The sequence below is a fragment of the Lepidochelys kempii genome, chromosome 2, assembly GCF_965140265.1.
Source record: "Lepidochelys kempii isolate rLepKem1 chromosome 2, rLepKem1.hap2, whole genome shotgun sequence".
NCBI lineage: Eukaryota > Metazoa > Chordata > Testudines > Cheloniidae > Lepidochelys > Lepidochelys kempii.
The window spans coordinates 239,203,314-239,220,066 of record NC_133257.1 but is presented as its reverse complement, the minus strand read 5'-3'; the positions used below and the strand labels follow the sequence as shown (position 1 = coordinate 239,220,066).

The 16,753-nt window shown below is 43.1% G+C and overlaps 1 protein-coding gene across 3 annotated transcripts in view; it reads right to left on the bottom strand.

The window, feature by feature from the left end:
• JCAD (junctional cadherin 5 associated) overlaps positions 1 to 16,753 on the bottom strand; it is a 192,417-nt gene that overhangs the window by 58,169 nt on the left and 117,495 nt on the right. For 2 of the 3 annotated variants that reach the window (XM_073334369.1, XM_073334372.1), the window contains exon 2: positions 9,076 to 9,208. The exons of the other annotated variant lie outside the window; for it this stretch is intronic. The gene's annotated coding sequence lies outside the window, so the exon portion shown is untranslated. The remainder of the gene's footprint in view (positions 1 to 9,075; positions 9,209 to 16,753) is intronic. 3 annotated transcript variants of the gene reach the window in all.

The following is a 16,753-nucleotide window of genomic DNA, read 5'->3' as shown; positions in this document are numbered from 1 at the left end:
CCACAGGAGGTTTTGTCCCACAGATTCCAGCTCCTAGTGAGCGTGCATCCATAAATAACAAACTACCACCGCAATTGGCACGAACAGGTATTCTTGTTGGCAGACTCAGCAGGGAGAGTGCGGGCTAAATGGATGGGGGAAACGCACTGCCTTTGCTCCGCGGCTGACCCTTCCCATGGGGGGTTGAGGCAGGACAGCAAGGGGACTGTCACGCTGGTGCCTGTGCTGTTTCTGCTCTGTAGGCCAACAGAGATTTCCAGTCTCCGGGACCCCCAGCCTGGCAATGAAAATTCACCTGCACTAAACTCACTGAAAGAAACCAAACAAAATAACCCAGGGGATTCTATTGGATTATTGTCATAATTATCAGCTCACCTTATTATTTTGGATGCCACTGTCATTTCTAGCAGCTGCTGCTTTGGTGAATGGCTGCCAGCATGAACGTGGGCCCAGTTTTTAAAGGGCCCTGTGATTCAGCATGGCCAGAAGGCAGCAGGAGAGTGATCTAGGAGAGATATGTAAATCCCAGCATGAGGAGAAGCCTTATTCCCTGTAGAGGGAAGAAAGGTTTCTATAGATTAATTAAAAGCACCTGAAGCCAATTAGAGCACCTGAAGCTAGTCACCTGATAAAATAAAAACCCTGATTCAATCATCCAGGGGAAAGAGTTGGAGCAGAGAGCAGTCTGAAGGAGTTGAAGTAGAGGAGAGTTTAGAGAAGTGCCGTGGCTGGCTAGAAGACCAAGACCCTAGGTAAAGAGACACCCAGCTTGTGCAAAGGGAGGGCAGGAAGCCCCACAAGCTGAAGAGCAGAAGGAAGTAGCCCAGGGGAAGGAAGCACTAGTTCAAGTGCTTTACCACTATCCCTAGGGTCCCTGGGCTGGGACCCAGAGTAGAGGGTGGGCTCGGGTCCCTCCCTCTCCACTACCCTTCTCTGGGTTACTAGTGGGACCGTAGATACCCTAGTTCAGGGGCAGGAAACTGCATCCTGAACCCCCTCCAAGAAGAGGAAGCGTGGGACCCATCATAATCGTACCGCAATTTGCTACAGCCCCCACTTTCTGCACACTCAACCTTTGCTCAGGCCTCCAAACCGCAGATTGACGCAGCCAAAGTGCGTACCTAAGTAAGCAGTTTCCTGATTACTGTGTGTGCAGGCAGATGTGCACACACAGACCCTAGGCCCTTTGAAAACTTAGTTCTGTGTATGTGCATTTGTCTGCCTTATTCTTTAAAACATCATAATGTGTCTCGTGCAGATACCATGATCAGCTGCTAACTGCACATTTGTGGCACTGGTAACAGAATTAACTGGTGAGCTTGACCAGTAGAGCTTACCTGTGAGCAATCTGACATATCCCCCCCAGCAAAGGAGGATGGTGAACACAAGCCAGTCCATTGCAAGATGCCCTGTATCTTAGAAATTCTGACAGGTAAACACCAACAGGACTTGTCCTACTTGGTTATGGTTATAAATATTCAACTGGGTTTTTCTAAAAGTCTTTGTCTTTTCCAGTATTGAGCTATTTATTAACTCCAGCTTAGGTGGACTTGACGTTAACACTCCAGTTGAACCTGATCTCAGTTTCTCACTGTTAGAGCCCTTATGGCTTTATCATTTAGAATGGAATTTCAACCTGGAAAGCACATCGTCACCTAAGACTTAATCTTGAGCGTTAATAAAGAAAGGCCATACAGTATGTGCTGCTGGCAAAGTAATAATTCAAATCTTCGCTAGGGTGGGACTGAAATAATGAGAGGACTCAAACAACTGAGAAAGCTGTTTGGTTGCAATAAGCTTTCTGGGGACCGGGCTGTGCCACACCGCTCTGAGGGTATGCAAGGAAGGGGATAGGGTGCCTCTGAGTGGCAGCCAGGCACAGATGCATTCCCTACCTGTTTTGGAGTCCAGGAACTGTTCCCTCTCTGCATCCCTTGAAATAGCGGGTGTGGAAGAGATGAAGTTATGGATCTGCCCCTAAGCACTGACAAGCAGAGCAGACAAGGTGGATAGGGGAGAATATTAGGAAAAACTATTTCACTAGGAGGGTGGTGAAGCACTGGAATGTGTTACCTAGGGAGGTGGTGGAATCTCTATCCTTAGAGGTGGCAAAGCCTTGACTGGGATGATTTAATTGGGGATTGGTCCTGCTTTGAGCAGGGGATTGGACAAGATGACCTCCTGAGGTCTCTTCCAACCCTAATATTCTGTGATTCTATGAAGCACCCATGTATGTATGCCAGGGAGTTCTGAAAGGAATTCTGCCTCTGCTGGGTTTCCACCCCAACCCAATGCAGAGCGGTGCCTAAATGACACAATAGAGGGGGAGGAGGAAAGGGGAGTGTAGAAGTACAGAGTGTAAAAATCTGTGACCGTTTCAGCCTTTGACCTTCTGTGCTGGTCTCTAGCACCTGAAGAGAGCAGAGAAAGGGAACAGTTCTGCACATGAGACTTGAAGAAAGCATGATGCTATCTGCAGCAATTTTTAAAAAATTGTTCATTGCTTTCTAACTTGGAGGAGTTGAGGGGCACAGGGTGTTATCCCCTTCAGAGAAGTCAGAATTTAGAGGCCACTTTTGCTATGTTCAAAGACCTTAAAATCTATAAGACAAGACTCCGGCCTACTCCCTCAAGACAGAAGCTCATCTTAGTCTGGACTGGCTACCATATCACCGTCTCTTGGCTACTTGAAAAGTTAATTCTTTTCTCTCCACTACAGCTGGTCAAAAATGCATTTTTCCCCTCAGAAAGTGAGAAATTTTCTTTCAACATTTTTCATATGTTTCACGTATCCCAGAAAACTAGACATAATGTTTCCATCCAACATTTTGCATTTTGATAATATTTGATTCAAATGTTTTTTTTTGAAAACTAAAAAAATTCTGGATTTTGTTTTTCCATAGATCCCAAGGTTGGAAGGGACCACTGTGATAATCTCATCTGGCCTTCTGTAAATCACAGGCCATAGAACTTCCCCAAAATATCTTAGAAAATCATCCAATCTTGATTTAAAAATCGTCCATGATTGAAAATCCACCACAACTGCGGTAAATTGTTCCGATGGTTAGTTACGCTCACTGTTAAAAATTTCCACCTGAATTCCAATCTGAATTTGTCTAGTTTCAACTTGCAGCCATTGGATTGTGTTATACTTTTTGCTGTTAGATTGAAGAGCCCACTATTAAATATTTGTTCCTTATCTAGTTACTTACGGGCTGTAATCAAATTACCCCTTAACCTCCTCTTTGTTAAGCTAAATAGACTCAAGGAGCTCAGTCACTATAAGGCGGGTTTTCTAATCCTTTAATCATTCTTGTGGTTCTTCTCTGACCCCTCTCCAATTATTCAACAACTTTCTTAAATTGTGAGCACAATATTCCAGCAGAAGTCACACCAGTGCCAAATACAGAGGTAAAATAACCACTCCACCCTTACTCAAGATCCCCCTGTTTATTCATCCAAGGATCACATTAGCCCTTTTGGCTATAGCATCACAGTGGAAGCTTATGTTCAACAGATTATGCCTCTCCATCCCCAAATCTTTCAGAGTCACTGCTTCCCAGGATAGAGTCCCCCATCCTGAAAGTATGGCCTACATTCTTTGTTCCTAGATGTCTATATTTACATTTAGCTGTATTACAGTGCATGCCATTTTCCCTATTCTGCCTTTTCACTACCGAAGTCAATAGGCTGAATAGTGTTTGTTTATTTATTTCCACCTCCCCCTTTCCACTCTAACTTTTAAAACTTCATCAGCTTTGGAAAAGTTACAGTGCTTTCCTTTTTCCCTTTGCCACTCTGCAAGTTTTCCAACGTTGGAGCCGTTTTGAAAAGTTGCAGTGTAAAAAGAACAAAAAGGAAAGATAGAAAAATGTAAAAAACAAGAAAAACCTTTGTACATTATTTATTGTATTGAACTCGGTGGCAAAAAGAGGGAGAAGGGGGAAAAACAAAAATTCAAAATATGAAACAAAATGTAAATTTAAATGTGAAATTAAATTAAAATTGTAGTTTCAGTTCACTTTGAAATTTTTCAATGGAAAATTTGATCCAAAGCAACATCTTCCTCTAACAAGCATCATTTTTGACTAAATCCCACTTTTTGGCAGGGACATTTTTTGACCAGCTTTGCTCCCCAATATGGAGGATTCAACGTTCTTTCATCACCTCTGGGCTGGATTGCTACAGTTTATTCTTCTTTGGGTTCCCCTTGAAGTTGATCCAGAAGCTGCACCACCTGCTGAAGAAAGCTTCTCATTTGCTTTTCAGTATAGGGAGGTAGAAAGTGTGATGGTTACCCTTGGAGATATGCACTCATTGCTAATAAACCAATGGATGCACCATAAGGCTTTAATGTTGAGATATAAAGCCATGGGGCACATAGCCCAGCTGTCCAGTATCTCACCTGATATTCATGTCACCTCATCTATTTGTATTCATAATCTTGTAGATGTTGAGATTTCTCTAACAATCTTTAATCCAAACACTGCATTCCCCACTTAAGATCACAGAAAGAAAGGAGCCAGGGTAAACATGTAATTTACATGTTAATAGAGGTCTGCTTGAAAGGAAGTGCGTGTCCTAGACCAATTAGCCACACAACTGGCAAATTAATTTATATGCATTTTTTAAATTGCGAAGACCACAAGATAAAATATTTGTTTGTAAAAGCAATAAAGAAACAATGAAAGAAAAAAGAAGTTTAATCCTTTCCTATCTGTGGCATTTTGAGGTGTTAATTGATATCAGGGTAAATCCAGGATGGAAATTATTCTACTGCATTGAACACAATCGTTAAGTCGTGTGTGAAAGGAAGTTGTCCTTTAGGCTATCCAAAAGCTTACATAAAGGCATAGTTTGACACAGCTCTAAAATGAATTACCCCTTGCTGCGATTTGTACCATGTTTACTCATAATGGAGGGGAAAGATAAAGGGACAGACCTTGGCCAACACTTTATGGGTACATGAACATAAAAACAGGCATACTGGGTCAGACAATGGTCCACCTAGTCCAGTATCCTATCGTTCAACAGTGGCCAATCTCAGGTGTTTCAGAGGGAATGAACAGAACAGGCAATCATCAAGTGATCCATCCTGTTGCCCATTCCTAGCTTCTGACAACCAGGGGTAATCAATTATTTTTTGTCAAGGTCCAAATTTCTTGGTCAAGGTATAGTCAAGGTCCAGACTCCAGAGAAAATAATGCAAAAATAATGATAATAAACAAATAAAAAGATTTTGCAGTCCACCTACCGATTAACCCTGGATCCCTGCCCATCCTGGCTAATAGCCATTGATGGACCTATCCTCCATGAACTTATCTAGTTCTTTTTTTGAACCCTGTTATAGTCTTGGCCTTCACAACATCCTCTGGCAAGGAGTTCCACAGGTTGACTGTGCATTGTGTGAAGAAATACTTCCTTTTGTTTGTTTTAAACCTGCTGCCTATTAATTTCATTTGGTGACCCCTAGTTTTTGTGTTACAAGGAGGAGTAAATAACACTTCCTTCTTTACTTTCTGCACACCAGTCACGATTTGAAAGACCTCTATCATATCCCCCCTTAGTCGTCTCTTTTTCAAGCTGAAAAGTCCCAGTCTTATTAATCTCTCCTCATATGGAAGCTGTTCCATACCCCTAATCATTTTTGATGCTCTTTTCTGAACTTTTTCCAATTCCAGTATATATTTTTTGAGATGGGGCGACCACATCTACACACAGTATTCAAGATGTTGGTGTACCATGAATTGATATAGAGGCAATATGATACTGTCTGTGTTAATTTCTATCCCTTTCTTAATGATTCCAAACATTCTGTTTGCTTTTTGACGGCCACTGCACATTGAGTGGATGTTTTCAGAGAACTATCCACAATGACTCCAAGATCTCTTTCTTGTGTGGTAACAGCTAATTTAGACCCCATCATTTTTATATGTATAGTTGGGGAGGGCACTAGGTATTTTCTTCTTTCTTCTTTCTCTGCTGAGGCTCACTCTTCTCTTTTTTTGGGTTGTGTAGGATCTTCTCCCTTCTATCATTCCCACAAGTGCTAGATGCCTAAAAGATGGCAGAGTGAAAGCATGTCTGCACACAATCTAACAGAGCTGGCTGGGCTCAGAGAAGGAAATGTGCTGTGCCCTCCTCAAGAGTGGCAAAGTGAATGCACCATGGATGATGCCCAGAAGGAATCTGGCTGAGGTCACAGGATACAGAAGAATTCTTCGTGGAGACTGCTGTTGCTGTGGGGTCCTGGCCCCTCTGCTCTAACACACTGCACAAGCTAGCCACAAATCAGCAGGGTTACAGAAGAACCCTTGGCTGATGGAATATCTAAGGCTACATGAGATAACTAAACACATTAGGTTTTTAACATGTTTAGTATTAGTCCTTTCATCTTTCCTGTGCAACTCTTAACACTTGCTTGTACAGTCTTATTATAGGGCCTATTTTTAAGTGCATTGTTACCTTTAGCCAGTCTCCAGTGAAAACTACAGGAAGTTAAAACATGGTTGGGTGTGTGTGTTTTATTTATTTATTTATTTATTATCTTTTGTGTTTTATTTTAATTGAGAAGCTACCAGTTGTGGTGAAGAAATATACTGTCATTGCAACTTTTACAAAATTACTAATGGTACAAGTGAAAACAATGACACCTGATATGCACTGGTATAAATAAGAGAACCACACCCAGAAATTCTGGCATGCCTGAGAAATAAACTTGTGATAAGAGAAATGTAATTACTGAATTACAATTGATAGTGTTTCTGATGCAGGCTCTTAAGTGGACAGGGACTCTTATCTTTAGTGATATTAGTTACCTGTCCCACTTTCATACCAGATACGTCTGGCTGCCTTTTGTACTATCAGGGTGAAAAAAATAACCACCAACTATTAGCAGCATCATTCTGTGCTTGAATCCTTTTAAGCCAACTTTACGCTTGGAGCTAGTTTTCCTACCCAAGTTGCAATACTCAGTGAACAGGGGCTGACTATATACTAGAGATACAAGTAAGCCTGTAACTATCGGTGTACAAACATTAAACAGTTACCAAAATGTTGTTTATAATACTTACTGGTATATTCAAAGTAAATAATTCTATTGGAGTCACTTCTGCCTGTGTGAATTTGATGCTCTTCATTGGCTAGAACTAAGCACAATGAACCACTCTTACACTAGTATAAATCTGGAATAACACCATTGAATTTGTCCCTGTGTGGGCAGGCACTGTTCCATTCTGGATCCTACTTCTACCAATACACCTCAATCCTGGTCTGAAACTTCCTGCTTGTGCTGGGGTGGCCTGCCCTTTTAAGGCCCTGAGACCTGGAGCTGGCCATCCCCAGCCTGTTAGCCTGCCTCATACACCTGGGATGAGGTCTGTGGTTAATGAATAGAACCGGCTGAGTATGGAAGAGCTGATCCTCCCATAAAGAGCAATAGGAAGCTGTGGGGGAGAGAATGAGGAGGAGGGGAAAAAGTATTCAGGAAGTATAGAGAGACTGCAGAACATGGGAGAGGCTCCTGCAGGGAAGACCCTGAGACTAGGGGAGTTGCTCCAGCTAGGAAGGGCTGGGAGTAACCTGCTAAGGCAGGAAGGACCCTGAGACACCAGAGGAGTTTGGGGCTGTGACCAGCTTAAGGTTGGAGAGAAGACTTCTGGGTTTATTTTTGAACTTTAGTGTAATAAACCATGCCCTAAGGAGGGCTGTTGTCACTGCATTCAAGAAAGCCTGTATTAAGTTGATTTAAGAAGCCCCTCAAAGAAAAGGAAAGTGAGGCAAGTCATCTGCAGAGCAACCTCTGGCCATGAGGAGGGGCTCAAGAAGCAGCTAGCGTGGTAATACTGCTATACCAATCTTAGGCATATCTCAATCATATCAATATGTGTGGAGGTTTCTAATAGGGAGAAATTCTGATTAAAGTTTAGGTTGAGGCCATTCAAATCTTTCCCACCCATGACTCTGAGTCAGGACTGAAATCCCAGATACTCCACTCAGAATGGGGTAAATCAGGAGCTTCTCCATTTAAGTCAATAGTTATACCAGTGTAATACTGATGTAAGTGAGCAGGAAATCAAGTCTCAGGTCTCCAAAGGAAACAGGCATTTAGTTCAGAGTCTTTCACTGAAAAGAAGGGTTTGTACTAGAAACAAAGATCCATAGTTTCATATAAATTACCACAATAAAAGAAATGCATAAGCAATCTAATAGAATGATGCAATTAATTTGTATATGACTCTCTTGCTCTCACCTCTTACTCAAGATAAAGTTATATAATTGGAAAGCCAGATCAGTGAATGAACTCCAGTTATGTTTCCTTCTGAAACATTGTGTCTGCCCCTTCCCCAAGCACTTGATTTGGGAGATGCTTGGACAGGTTATTATTTATGTCAGCACAAACTGGTGGTACCAGGCATGCCTCTGCAGTAGAGAAGGAAAATACTAGCACCAGCATCTTTGCACAGCATATGTATGTGATGAGATAATACTCATCTGGCACTGAGCGGCTACTGGAACTCAGTAAATCTTTGTTTTGTAACTGTGTGCCAGCACCATATATGATTATATAGCATGCTGTAATACATTAAAGATCTCGATAAAGCTCTAAATTGTGTAAAGTTCGTGTTATTTCCAGAACTTTGGCTAAACACTCAGCGCCTGATTCCCCTCTTACTTACATTGGTGTAAATCAGAAATAGCCACTTGGAAGTTAGTAGAACTACACAGGTGTAAAACTGGTGTAAGGGAGTCATTGGCCTCTTAAACTCAGGTGGAAGACATCAGTAATGAATCACTCTAAAAAGCAGTGTTCGTATTTATAGGGTAACCTATAGTTAACCTTAACCAGTCCATGTTACTGGCATTTGTAAAGGAACTGAGAATCAGTCATTCATTAGAAATTGCTTATGTTTATGTTCTGTAACAGATCTTGCCATATAGAATATTATTCTGTTAATCAAATTATGTGATTTGTGATAATGATGAGGTATTTCCAGTTCAAAACCCATCAGGATAAATATGGCCAAATTCTGCTCCCTCTTACATTGCTGTAAAATCTAGGATAACTCTACTGACCTCAGCTTGGTCCAGAGTGCATCCTTGTGGCCTTTGTTGGTAAATTGGTGGGACATTTCATCTCTCATAGCAATAACAGGAGCAGAATGTCCAGTTCCACGGCTTGGTGTTCTGGAACTATCTGTTTGAAGGCCTGGTTTGAGTGAAACAAAAATGAAAGAGAGAGATGTGGAAAAATCTCTTTATGCCTATAAAAGGATCACATCGAAACCACAGGATTTTGTATAGGAACCTATTTCCTTAAATAGTAGTAACTGTCATTAGATACATTCCCTCAGTTAAACAAATGGTGGCACAGAAAAAAACTACTATATCATACAGCCGTTTCCTCTCATCTTCCTCCTCCCCCTCCTCACATGTCTCCTGCCTTCAGAAACTGCAGATTTAGGACACATAAGAGGAAAGTGATTGCAAAATAAATATACAAGGAAAGGAAAATCTGCAGGTTGGGATTTCACTGCCCTCCTCAAAAACCACCATTTTCTTCATCTGAACTAGAATAACTGAAACCTTGAACTAATGCTTGCTGGACTGCTAAAATATTGTACAAATTCACGCTGGAGACCTGCCATCTGAGGCACACCCAGTGTCCAGAATGAACTAGAGAAGAGTGGAGAGTCAGAACTGTCTAGCCCTGCCTTAGAAGTCACTGAGCCAAATCCTGCCATTATCAACCAGCCTGGATAATCCTACTGCTGTCGGTCAGGGCAGGAGTTGTGCCGGTATCCCTCATTTAGGGTGGGATTCTGATTGCTCCTCAAGGGCCAGTGGTTGAGGAATTGGGGTGGTTCCATTGCAGGGAGTGTGGCAGAAGTCAGTGAAATGGAACCCCGTTTTGTGGGAGCATCTCACATATCCCAGTGGAGTGGAGTTGGCGGAGGATGAAGCAGAACAGGTAAGAGGAGAAATGGGGACAGGACCACAGGGTCCACCATTACATGGAATGACTGGCCAATGCCTACAAGGGAGCAGCTCCAGCTACTGCAGCTTCACATTCAACTAGTACCCTGCAAGCTAGAGAGGGCTAGGAAGGGGAGAAGATTCCTGACACCTCAGCCCCTATGGAGCCCCCTTGGCACCAAGCATGGGGTAGGGTGGGGGAAGAAGATAGGCTTTAATATTTACATTGCATGAGAGACCCCTCAGCCTGAGCATAACCTTTAATATGAGGTTTGTTGGAGAGGCCTGTGGTTGTCATTCATATGGGGAGTCTGGGTGGTGATTTGCAGATTAGCATGACGCACGTGCTGTACAGAATGGTCTGTGTAGCCCTGCCCTTTCCCTGGCAGAGTGAGGATGTTATCTGTGGCCCAGGGGCTAATTCTTGGTAAGGTGAAGGGCAATCCCTGCCTCCCTCACAAAAAACCTGAATAAAGGGTTTTGGAGATAAGTCACACCACAGACTGCATGCAAAGCATGGAGCACCGCAGTGGCCCTTCAATGGCAGCTATTCCAGCACCCCATGCGGACATGAGCATTACAGGCCCATAGGTCACACCCCAGCTCAGTATGCAGCTCCCCTTGCCTGCCCCCCCGAGAGGCAACATAGAGCAATGGCCAAGGCGCCAGACTAGGATGCAGGAAACCAAGATTCAAATCCCTGTGCTGCCAATGGTCTGCTGTGGGAGCTTGGGCGAGTAACTTCATCTCTGCATGTGGCCATTTTCTCTCCCATCCTTTGACTGTTTATTTAGATGGTAAGCTCTTTGGGGCAGGGAGTGTCTGTCATGATATCTCTGTACAGCACTTAGCACAATGGGATCCCAATCTCAGTTAGGGGCTGTAATATAAAAAATAATAAATAATAATAATAATAATAAAAAGCTGGGGAGCTGACCACCCCCAGAACAGTGAATTGTTGTATTTCTTCTGCTTTGGGGGCTCTTCCATGCCTTGACTCAGTTCCACTCTTTGTGAATAGCAGGGCACTTGCTCTGCATATGTACATTGCTAATAAAAACATGAGTGCTATTAATGAAGCACATCTAGGACTCTCATATTCAACCTTTCACCCTTTATAGTGTGTACCTGAAGGGAAAGAAGTTGGTTGTGTGAATGGAGGGATGCTGCAACAGAGAGAACACTGAATTAACTGGTTTGTATACTTCTTGAACTTTTAAATATGATCTGGCAGCAAACCAGTGCAAATGACGTGTTATTTTTCCATGCCTTTGTCCCAAAGTGTATATTTCATGGGCTTAAAAGAATAGTCTATTAAATGTGATAAATGAGGCTATTTGTCACCAGCCTTTTAGCTTTTCTATTAAAGTATGAAACAAGATAATGAGGAGGGCTTGAAGAAATCCTTTGTGGTGTTGGAAACCAGGGGCACATGATATATGGAGTGGATTTTATGCCTCTTCCATCATGTGAATGAGATCTGACAATATTCCCCTCATACCTCGTGAGTCTTTGACAGAGAAATCAGAGACAAGAAGAAAATCACTAATGGACCAAAAATCAGTGACAGGTTCAGGGGGGGCGGAAAGTAATAAAGATAAGAAGAAATTCACTTCGTGTAGGGCAAATCTGTCTCCAAGAAGTTTCTTTAACCTCTTATTTTAGAATTTGGTTAATAGCACATGTCTGTCTCCACAGTGGTATCCCTCATTAGCCAGAGTTTCTTAATAACAAACTCAGTAAAAAGCCTCAAGAGATTTAGTATTATCTCCACTGAAAGGAATCATGGACTAGATTTGGCCCCTACAGCGGAGGCTGGAGAAAGTGGTGATGCAGGCGCTGGTTTGTACAGCTGGAGACTCCTCCACAGTAGAGGAATCTTCAGGTGGGGAGATCCTTTTAGGCTCCTTTGTGCCACCAGAGCAGGCCAAAGTGGGCCAGACTGGAAAAGGGAATTCAGCTCTTTGTTCAGAATGATACATTTTGGGCCACATGTTCAAGAGAGAGCCCCATGTGCTATGCATCTCTACAGTTACATGCAGTTACGCGGATTCTGTGGGCAAACTGGGTGATTGCACATGCAAATAGCTGCTCAGGCCCCTGATTTTTACAGTAGGAATGTAACCCAGGGCACTTGTAGGAACTAGGTAATGCCCAGATTCATTTGGATTAATTGAACATGGAATCTGAATGTGACCCTTATTTTCTATGGACGTCCGCTGACTAGCACTTTAATCTGTACAGTAATTGCACTTTTCCTACATATACCTTTATACATTAGAAAACATTTTACCATGATGTGTGAGACAGATGTATGCACATAGAAATGTTAACTGAATGTAAAGAACAATTTTATAGGCTTTATTACCATACATTAGGCACTTCAAAAATAGCACTTGTATTTTAATTCCGCCTACATTCTAAATGCTCCATTTGTACCTTTCTTCTGCTCTCACCTTTGCACTTTCCTCCATACTATTAAAATGCAGCACTTCCTCCCTTTCCTTCTGCCTAAAAATCAACATATGTATACAGAGCAAGATAGAAATATAGGTACATATAGATGGCTGTAGCCATGAACAAATAATCAAAGAGACCAGAGTCTCTGGAAGTTTGAGTCTATGTTGTATGTATCAAATATATCTACACTGTATGGTCTGTATTTGAATTAGATTGTCCCATGGATCTTCCACGGGCTCTGGGTGAGATCTACAAAGGGACTTAGGCATTGCAATGCTGAGCATCATGGTGTGCAGGCTGCCGGGAGGCACCTCGCACGGCTTAGCACGCCGGGAGTGGGAGCCAGCTAGTTGCAGGTGCCTACACAGCTTCTTGCAGGAATAAGTGATGCATTCGTCTCACTCCACACAAGCTTTTAGCCCAGTGGTTAGTGCACATGCCAAGTATGTAGGAGACCCAGGTTCAATTCCCCCAATTCTGTCAGAGGAAGAATCAGGGGTTTCCCTCCCCTCAGGAAACCAGTCTAACCACTGAGCTATGGGATATTCTGATGTGGGGCTCCTTCAGTGTCTACTGTTGAAGCTGTCTAGATAAGTAATGAAGAATGGTTGGGACACAGGGTCTCCCACCTCCCAGGTGAGTGTCTGTGACCCAAAAAACCTCTGTCAACTGCCAGAGGGCATAAGGGGTGCATAGAATCCTTGTGTCAAGTATGTACACAGTAATTCACCACAGGGAGGCCTATAAGGTCCCTCCTGAGAGCCAGTAGCCCACTGGTCATTGCAACCATTGTGAAATACAGATAATATTTACAAAAAGAAAAGGAGTACTTGTGGCACCTTAGAGACTAACCAATTTATTTGAGCATAAGCTTTCGTGAGCTACAGCTCACTTCATCGGATGCATTCAGTGGAAAATACAGTGAGGAGATTTATATACACACATAACATGAAAAAATAGGTGTTTATCATGCACACTGTAAGGAGAGGTTTCAGAGTAACAGCCGTGTTAGTCTTTATTCGCAAAAAGAAAAGGAGTACTTGTGGCACCTTAGAGACTAACCAATTTATTTGAGCATAAGCTTTCGTGAGCTACAGCTCACTTCATCGGATGCATACTGTGGAAAGTACTGAACATCTTTTTATAAACACAAACCATGAAAAAATGGGTGTTTACCACTACAAAAGGTTTTCTCTCCCCCCACCCCACTCTCCTGCTGGTAATAGCTTATCTAAAGTGATCGCTCTCCTTACAATGTGTATGATAATCAGGTTGGGCCATTTCCAGCACAAGTGATCGCTCTCCTTACAATGTGTATGATAATCAGGTTGGGCCATTTCCAGCACAAAAAGATTTGTGCTGGAAATGGCCCAACCTGATTATCATACACATTGTAAGGAGAGCGATCACTTTAGATAAGCTATTACCAGCAGGAGAGTGGGGTGGGAGGAGAGAAAACCTTTTGTAGTGGTAAACACCCATTTTTTCATAGTTTGTGTGTATAAAAAGATCTTCTGTATTTTCCACTGAATGCATCCGATGAAGTGAGCTGTAGCTCACGAAAGCTTATGCTCAAATAAATTGGTTAGTCTCTAAGGTGCCACAAGTACTCCTTTTCTTTTTGCGAATACGAACTAACACAGCTGTTACTCTGAAACCAGATAATATTTAAGAATTTATGGACCTATACTGTAAATTATGTTCTTAAAGCCTTGAAGTTAAAGGCAGGTCACCAGGAGGTGACATGCCTTGGACAGGTTCTGTTCAGGCATGGGGCAGTAGATGTTTATCTCTCTGTCTGGTCATTGTGTATTGCCTGTTTCATTATGTAAGTCTATTTGCATACTGAGCCACCAGCTAATCAAGAATGCAAAACTGATGAGATTGTGAAATCTACAGGAAGAAAACACACAGCAGGAGGGTGTCTGTTTATGACTAAAGATCAAAGGAATGTTTTGATATCTCTGGGATTGCAAAGAGACACACAGTATCCTTCACCTAAGGGACATATTGCAGCGTGTTTTGTCTCATATAAAAAGGATCACAGCCAGGCCTGGCTGAAAACCCTGGAAGGACTTTGGGGTGAGTTTTGCTCTGTAAGACATGAAAAGTATCTAGTTAAATAAATCTAACTTCTAGAATGTATGTTATGATTTTATTTAATATGTACCCCTTTGCGTCTAACACTTCCACTTGCTATCATTTGCATCAATTTGTTAAATAAACCTTTTGCTTGGGTTTCACTATAAACCCATAGGTGCTGACTCCGTCGGTGCTCAGCACCCACCAGGCACAGCTGTTCTACGCCCCCGCTCATCAGCTGATGGTGGGGCGCTGCCACCCAACAGCTAATGGGGGCCGTGCTGCCATCAAACAGCTGTTTGGCGGTTCGGGGAGAGGTTTGGGGGAGGGCGGAGAGCGGCGAGTGGGCGGGGGCCTCAGGGAGGGGACGGAGGGGGGCAGGAAGAGGTGGGGCAAGGGCAGGGCCTTGGGGGAGGCAGTGGAGTGAGGGCAGGGCCTTGGGGGATGGGGCAAGAAGAAGCAAAGTCAAGATGGGGCTTTGGGGGAAGGGGTGGAGTGGGGTCAGGGCCTCAGGGCGAAGCAGGGGTGGAGCACCCCCAGGGAAAAGGAAAAGTCAGCACCTGTGTATAAACCTATCTAAATGCTGTGTGTTAAACAGAGCAGTGATTGGAGATAAAACTGATAAGCTGGGGTGTACTGCTTCTCTGGGAGCAGTGACACTGTGAGTGTCCAGTGGCGCAGGGGCAGGACCCCCCAGGCGGATGCTCAAAGGGCTCCAGGTACCTATCACTAACCCGCAGAGGGACAGTGGAGCCTGCATAGGACGAGAGGAGAGCTTGTGTTGCCTGTGGCCAATCAAGTTAGGGAGCTGACTCCTCGCAGCCATAGACAGGCTTCCTCCCGCTAAGGGCAGATGGTAGTAAGGTGCCTCACAACCCTGAAGGATCACAGTGCCCTAACCACTGGACTACAGAGTCATTCTCTCTCTTGCCAGCCCAATGACTGGTCATATTTTTCAGATCAGGCCTTAAATTAATGTTTTGGGGCTCAGTGCTGCATCATTAAAGTCAAGGAAAGTTTTCCATTGATTTCAATGGAAGCAGACTCAACCCCTATCTGCAGACTGCCCAGACTACATCTCCCTGAAAGTGGAATAGCATGTCTCATACTGAAGTCTTGGTGGTCTTCCCATTTCCCCTCCTCCTCACTCACTCAGTTCCAAAACAAATTGCTGTTGGAAAGGCTCAGAGAGTTTGACTTAAGCATTCCTGCTTGTAATATGATCCCCTTTCCCCTTTGTATAGGGAAGTGAACTGGTATAATGCATTGAATCCTGAAAGGAACAAAAATCAGATAGTCATAGGAAATATCAAGAAATATTTCATAAAATACCATCCTAAACCACACAGGAGTTTGAATGCTGCAGATACACAGCTTGGATCAGCCTCTTTAACTGGCGCATTTTCAAAAGCACAATGGCCTGTCACTAAAACTAGCAGGCAATGGAGTTCATAACAGCACCGCTTGAGTTCATAGAAACAAATCCACCCTTCCATCACAGACATGTGGGAGGCAAAGGTAGTGGAACGGGTGTCCAATTATGCAGAGGATCTGCAGCAATATGGATCCCAAACCCTCTTTTTTCCTACACTGCTCTTCCTGCTGTGGTATCTGAGCCCACACTGGAGTCCGAACACTGAGGTTGTAATAGTGACTCATGCAGGGATTCTGTTCATCCCTAATGCTGCAGAGCCCCCCAACACGACCGATTCAGGATAAGAGGATTATGAGGATTTGTCTCACAGCAGTATAGTATTTAGAACTGAAGGAAAGTGGTTCTGTTGTGAACACCTTTAATTGGCTTGTTCATCTTATTAGTTCTAAAAGGGTTAGGAATTTAAAAAATAACCCACAATGAGCCAATACTGCCCCAAGTTACACCCTGGACAATTCCATTAACTTTAGTGGGGTTGCACAGGGTATAAGTCAGGGCAACCTATCAGTTCAGAGTTGGTCAGCAATATGCTTTGCTAGTGCAGTTGTAGCTTGCTTTGGAGTTCAGGAGCTGTTCAAAATGTTTCCTTATCTGACTGACAAAACGATATTAAATAACTTACACGGTTAAAGTACCCATGGTTCGGTGTAAACAATTTATAGTGCCAAGATTGCTGCTAGATGCTATTTGGAAAATAGCAAGACTGATATATATATTTTGGGTTTGTGTTTGGATAATTTAGTCTCAATTTGACTGGAATGACTACATAATAATTAATAATTAGCACTTATCCAGCTTTCC